This window comes from Anomaloglossus baeobatrachus (genome assembly GCF_048569485.1).
Source record: "Anomaloglossus baeobatrachus isolate aAnoBae1 chromosome 5 unlocalized genomic scaffold, aAnoBae1.hap1 SUPER_5_unloc_4, whole genome shotgun sequence".
Lineage (NCBI taxonomy): Eukaryota > Metazoa > Chordata > Amphibia > Anura > Aromobatidae > Anomaloglossus > Anomaloglossus baeobatrachus.
The window spans coordinates 127,090-133,972 of record NW_027441808.1 but is presented as its reverse complement, the minus strand read 5'-3'; the positions used below and the strand labels follow the sequence as shown (position 1 = coordinate 133,972).

General features: G+C 42.2%; 1 pseudogene; it reads right to left on the bottom strand.

Moving 5' to 3' along the window:
• Positions 1–310: 310 nt before the first annotated feature.
• The window catches only part of LOC142259245 (uncharacterized), a 49,194-nt pseudogene continuing 42,621 nt past the window's right edge, over positions 311–6,883 (bottom strand).

Below are 6,883 nucleotides of genomic sequence, written 5' to 3'. Positions count from 1 at the left end.
CTGGGGCTGCACTTTTTAGTAAATAAAGCAGTGGGCACCTGAGATTAGTGAATTATCTAAATATAATCCAGTATCAAAACGTTTCATGAATGTTCCTAAAGGCTCTCAAAAGGGCTAACAGAGTGCCAGCTAAAAAAGAAAATGAATATTCACTGCTCCCCACGCCATAATCCCGCCCACCTCTAGGCAATGAAGCCAGCGCCAACCAAGAGGTGGGCGGTATTGTTAGCGTGGGGAGCAGTGAATATTCCAGTAGCTAACGTCCGCATGTAACTAGGGGCGCATGGCAGTAATGTCATGCGCTGCGCCGCTTACATGCTGAAATCACTTGCCGGCATCAGAAGAGAACAACGTGCACATGAAGACCGGAGGGATGGTGAGTATAATAATTTATTTTCTTATGTGTGCAGCGTGATGGGGAAATATATACCAGAGTGGGCCCAAGTTGAGGGCCATATATACAAGGATGAGGACATATATACTAGGACAAGGGACATATATACCAGGATGGGGATCATATATACCAGGATGGGATAAAGATGGGCAACATATATACGAGGATGAAGGACATATACACAAGGATGAGAGACACATATACCTGGAAGGGGACCAGGATGGGGGACATTAGTACAGAATTGGGTCACTTTATCCCCGTAAGTGTCAGCAGCAGATCAACCTCCTTAACAGTGCTTCATGACTACATTTTTTGCGTCAATCTTTTTCCCTATATTCCGCCTTCAAAATCTAGGTGTGTCTTATGGTCCCAAAAATACGATAAGTTTAAAAAAAAAAGGAAATGGTTCTTTCCCTCATCAAATCTTACTTGAGCAATCGTAACTAATTTTTTGATAAAACCCTTTGAATTATGGACCTGGTACATCATGATGCCTTCTCCGATGTGACTCATCTGACAACAGGACCTGATTAGTCTTAAAAACATTTGGCAAATTCTGAAACCAAAAATGGCTGCTCCGCTCTGTTGGTTTTCTGATGTCCGCAAGACTTGATTTACCAGTTAAACATTTCAATTATTCACAACATGAAAAAGGTTCCTTCCCTGTGTGGCTTCTTCACATGTTTAACAAGATCTGATTTATGAGAATAACATTTTCCACATTCAGAACATAAAAATGGTTTAATTTGTGTGATATGTTTGATGGTGAACAAGACTTAATTTCATATAAAACATTTACTGCATTCTGGGCATGAAAACGGCTTCTCCCCTTTGTGAGATTTTGATGTACAACAAGTTCTGATTTCCAATTAAAACATTTCCCACACTCTGAACATGAAAATGGCTTCTCCCGTGTGTGATTTTTCTGATATATAACAAGATGTGATCTCTGAATAATACATTTCCCACATTCTGAACATGAAAATGTCTTCTCACCTGTGTGAGATTTTTCATGCCTAACAAGATCTTATTTCTGAATAAAACATTTCTCATATTCTGAACATGAAAATGGCTTCTGCCTTGTGTGACATCTTTGATGCCCAACAAGATCTGATTTCCGAATAAAACATTTTCCACACTCTGAACAAGAAAATGGCTTCTCCCCTGTGTGAGATCTTTGATGCACAACAAGTTCTGATTTCCAATTAAAACATTTCCCACACTCTGAACATGAAAATGGCTTCTCCCCTGTGTGATTTTTCTGATGTGTAACAAGATGTGATCTCTGAATAAAACATTTCCCACATTCTGAACATGAAAATGGCTTCTCCCCTGTGTGAATTCTTTGATGCTCAACAAGATCTGATTTCTGAATAAAACATTTCCCACACTCTGAACATGAAAATGGCTTCTCCCCTGTGTGAGTTTTCTGATGTGTAACAAGATGTGATCTCTGAATAAAACATTTCCCACATTCTGAACATGAAAAGGGCTTCTCTCCTGTGTGAATTCTTTGATGCTCAACAAGATCCGATTTCCAAATAAAACATTTCCCACATTCTGAACATGAAAATGGCTTCTCCCCTGTGTGAATTCTTTGATGATTAACAAAATTCGATTTCCAATTAAAACATTTCCCACATTCTGAACATGTAAATGGCTTCTCCCCTTTGTGAATTGTCTGATGTGAAACAAGATGTGATTTCTGACTAAAACATTTACCACATTCTGAACATGAAAATGGTTTCTCCCCTGTGTGAATTTTCTGATGTCTCGTAAGGTTTGATTTCTGAATAAAACATTTCCTACATTTTGAACATGAAAATGGTTTCTCCCTTGTAGGAGCTGTTTCATGTTCCAGATCCCTTCTGTAACTTTTATTTTGCTTACAATTCTGTGATAAATCAGAATTTTGGTCTTGTTTGAAAAGATCAGATGATAGAGATTTCCGAAGAAGGACTGGAGGTATATTTGGGACAGCAGCATGCTCTTCATATGTAGCATGTGTGATACTTTCATCATCTGTTTTAAATTCTGAAGATATTAGATTTCCATCTAAACTCCCGATACAGTCATCTGCTAAAAAATAAACAAAATATTATTATTTAATGATACTATTTTGAAAGTACATTTTTTTTAAACCATAACATCAGAAATTAAACAAATTATTCTGAATTTGTTGTCCAGTTTCGACATCTAAGAGTTACATCTTCGGTAATTGAGATCTCCCATTCCTAGCACCAGTTCTCTGGAATGTGCTATAGTAAATCTGATTGATTGTCAACAAGTGACTCCAGGATAATGAGGAACAGGGGGCTCCTATACTGTCCATCATTATAGGGGACCCTAAGCTATTCTTAACCTATGGATTACCCCTGAAGATGGTGCTGCTGGAGTCCCGTGCCTTACTAGTCTCCTGACTAGATTTAATCTGTGATCCCCAAGGGAAGGAAGGTGAAGGAGTATGATGGAAATATAGAGTAAGACAGATGGGACACATTGCAAACTCACAGAAATAAACAGTGAGAGACTAAGGAGAAAAGCAAGAGCAGAAAGGCAGCAACAAAAATACAACAAGGGTTAACACCACAACAGCTCACTGTAATAATGCACAACAACCACCGGTAAGTCTGGATTACAACCAGGGCCGGCTCCAGGTTTCTGTGGGCCCCGGGCGGAAGAGTCCCAGTGGGCCCCATAAACACGCAGACACACACACACACATATTTAAATACAAACTCACAAAAATACATATAAACAGACAAATCTATACAATCATATACACTGACATACATAGATACATATCATACATGCATACAGACAGACACACACAGCTCTGCTGCATACATACAAAGACACACACTGCTCTGCTGCATACAGACAGGCACACACACTTTTCTGCTGCATACATACGGACAGACACACACACACTGCTGCTGCATACATACATACAGACACACATACTGTTCTGCTGCATACAAACAGACAGACACACACATACTGCTCTGCTGCATACATACAAACACACACACACTGCTCTGCTGCATACATACAAACACACACACACTGCTCTGCTGCATACATACATACAGACAGACAGACACACACATACTGCTCTGCATCATACAGTCATATGAAAAAGTTTGGGTACCCCTATTAATGTTAACCTTTTTTCTTTATAACAATTTGGGTTTTTGCAACAGCTATTTCAGTTTCATATATCTAATAACTGATGGACTGAGTAATATTTCTGGATTGAAATGAGGTTTATTGTACTAACAGAAAATGTGCAATCCGCATTTAAACAAAATTTGACCGGTGCAAAAGTATGGGCATCCTTATCAATTTCTTGATTTGAACACTCCTAACTACTTTTTACTGACTTACTAAAGCACTGAATTGGTTTTGTAACCTCATTGAGCTTTGAACTTCATAGGCAGGTGTATCCAATCATGAGAAAAGGTATTTAATATGGCCACTTGCAAGTTGTTCTCCTATTTGAATCTCCTATGAAGAGTGGCATCATGGGCTCCTCAAAACAACTCTCAAATGATCTGAAAACAAAAATTATTCAACATAGTTGTTCAGGGGAAGGATACAAAAAGTTGTCTCAGAGATTTAAACTGTTATTTTCCACTGTGAAGAACATAGTAAGTAAATGGAAGAACACAGGTACAGTTCAAAAACCCAAATTGTTATAAAGAAAAAAGGTTAACATTAATAGGGGTGCCCAAACTTTTCCATATGACTGTACATACATACATAAATGCATGCATACATACATACATACATACATACATGACAGACACCTTGCTCTGCGGGGCCCACACACGCGGCTCCGGGGGCCAGCACATATGGCTTTGTGGAGGGGAGGGGGGGGGCAGGGCATACATTGCGTGGGGCAAAAGCCCATACAGTTCACCTGGGCCCATAAATCGGGTAGCGGGTAGGGCACATACAGATCGAGTGGGGGTGGAGGGGTGTCCCACATACCGCTCAGGTCACAGTGGAGAGGGGGCCCACACAGCGCCGGAGAGAAGCGCTGTTCTGGGGGTCGCTGGCTAGCACTGCGCCTCCATTTGTGGGACCGAGCAGGACGCCGTGCGGTAGCTCCGCCCACAGATGAAGGAGGACGCAGCGAACACTGTTGTCTGCGCGCCTTAAAGGGACGGCAGCCACAGTTTCCTGCCGAGGACTGCGGTCCCCGGAATTCGGCCCGGGGGCAGCAGAACTGAAGAGGCCAAGTGGGCCCCCCCAGCTCTCAAGGGCCCCGCATTTGCCCGGGTATGCTGGATGCTGACGCCGGCACTGATTACATCACCTCACGAGACCAGTATAGGTAAACTATAGCGGGCAATAATGAAATAGTCCAGCCATCATATACAGAACGGGAGCGAACAATAATTTCTCCTCTACAGCATGTGATCAAAGATATTAACAGGCAGCCCAGCAGAGAATAACTCTTGCTAGCCTGCCCAAGCCTGTGGTTCGACACCTGCGTCTCCCTGCGCTGCTCACAGGCATCAGAGAAGTTAACATGCAGAGTACCAGAATCTATAATTTCCACAGATCCTGACTGAAAACCTCTCCTTGAAACATTGATCCACAACAGACAAATTCAAAGAGGGTTTTTTTGAAGACGAAAATAAAGACAGATGCTGGAAATTTAACTGGGTTGTCTGGGACTATAACGCTGATGAACCATCCTTAGGCTTTGTAACCAAAGCAGGTAGCAGGGACTTGCTGTCTGTGCAGATAAACATTAGGGCTCCAATTCATCAAGACCGGCGATGTACACTGAAAAATGACGTCAGGGACTGGAGTGAGATTTCTGGCATAGGGAACGTCGCAGTTTGTTATGAATTAGAGAAACGGCATCACACCCTTCTTCTGCCAAGCTCTGCCCATTTTGGCAAAGCTGGTTAAAATTGGCGTGAACACACCCAGACACACCAGCCTGTCTCCTCTTCAGCTTTAGACTCCTGCAATTGAGACCTTTGGTTATATGCCGTAATGTCAAAAAGGTCCTTAAGCAGTCCTATAATTGGCAAATAAACACTGGGGCCAGTAGGAGAAAGGGGGACTGTGCAATTGCCCAGTTTGCTCTTAAGAGACCTTTGGTTACATCATGTCACATGACTTTGAAGTCAAAGGTCCTTAAACAATCAACCTCAGAATACAACTGATGTGGTCCCTAAGAAAGTGGGGTCTTGAGAATTTGCGAAGTTTGACTCCTCCCAACGCTGGCCCTGACTGTAACTAGGGCTTACTTTTGGAGTAGGGCTTGTATTTCAAGCATTCTTCAAAAATCCCATAAAATTGTGCTAGGTCTTATTTTTGGACTAGGTTTAATTTTCAGGGAAACAGGGTATTCATGAACCCTCTGCAGGTCTTTTAGTTGCCTTCATAATGACAGAGAGAAGGCACTAGAAACAAACTAAGAGAAAGACAATACAGTTGAAAAAAACAAAACAAAAACAGAGCAGAAAGCCTAAAATTGTAAACACAAAATTAGTGCAGAAAGTACATGAGTAGTACTTATCTCTTACAGGATAGAACTAGAGTTAACACATCCTCAGGAACATCGGGATCTTCTTGTTTACAGTCCTGTGGGAGAAGAGGACGGGGACATCTCTCTGGTGTTGTCCTCTTACTGGATAGACCTGGAGGAGACACATACAGGGACTGAATTAATTCCTTACATACAGATAATTATAGGCCGTGTGTATTTAGTCCTGACTATTACCTGGTGATGTGAGGGGCTGGGGAACCTCCATCATGACGTCCTTGTACAGATCTTTGTGTCCTTCTAAATACTCCCACTCCTCCATGGAGAAATAGACGGTGACGTCCTGACACCTTATAGGAACCTGACACATACAATGATACCGTCACCCCCGATCCCTTCATAGCGTTACTGTATAATGTCCCAGCATTCCCAGCAGTGTCACCTCTCCAGTCAGCAGCTCAATCATCTTGTAGGTGAGTTCTAGGATCTTCTGGTCATTGATGTCCTCATGTATCGGGGGGTGAGGTGGAGGCCCCGTGATTGGGCTCAGGGGTCTTCCCCATCCCTCAGACACAGGGGCCTGACAGCGCTCACTAGAGGTCTTCTTCACTACTGTGTAATCCTGGTTATGGAGAGACACAGTAATAAATCTCACTCCAGACATTTCCAGAGTCCTCACCTCTCCAGTTCTGTCGATCTGTTATTCCCATAGATAAGAATGATGTAATGTGACGTCATCAGAATCTCTCACCTCTCCAGTAAGCCGGAAGAGGATCTCTAGGGTGAGGTGTAATATCCTCTCCGCCATCTTGTCCCTGTCCATATCCATCCTTCACGGGGCAATCAGGAGAATTCTCTTATATAGAAGATCTCCACTGAGAGGATCCGATATTATAAGGACCTGAATGGGAAGGAGATGAACCGATATATAAAATACTGCAGATAATAAGGGAGATAAAATATCACTTGGGTAGGAAAAA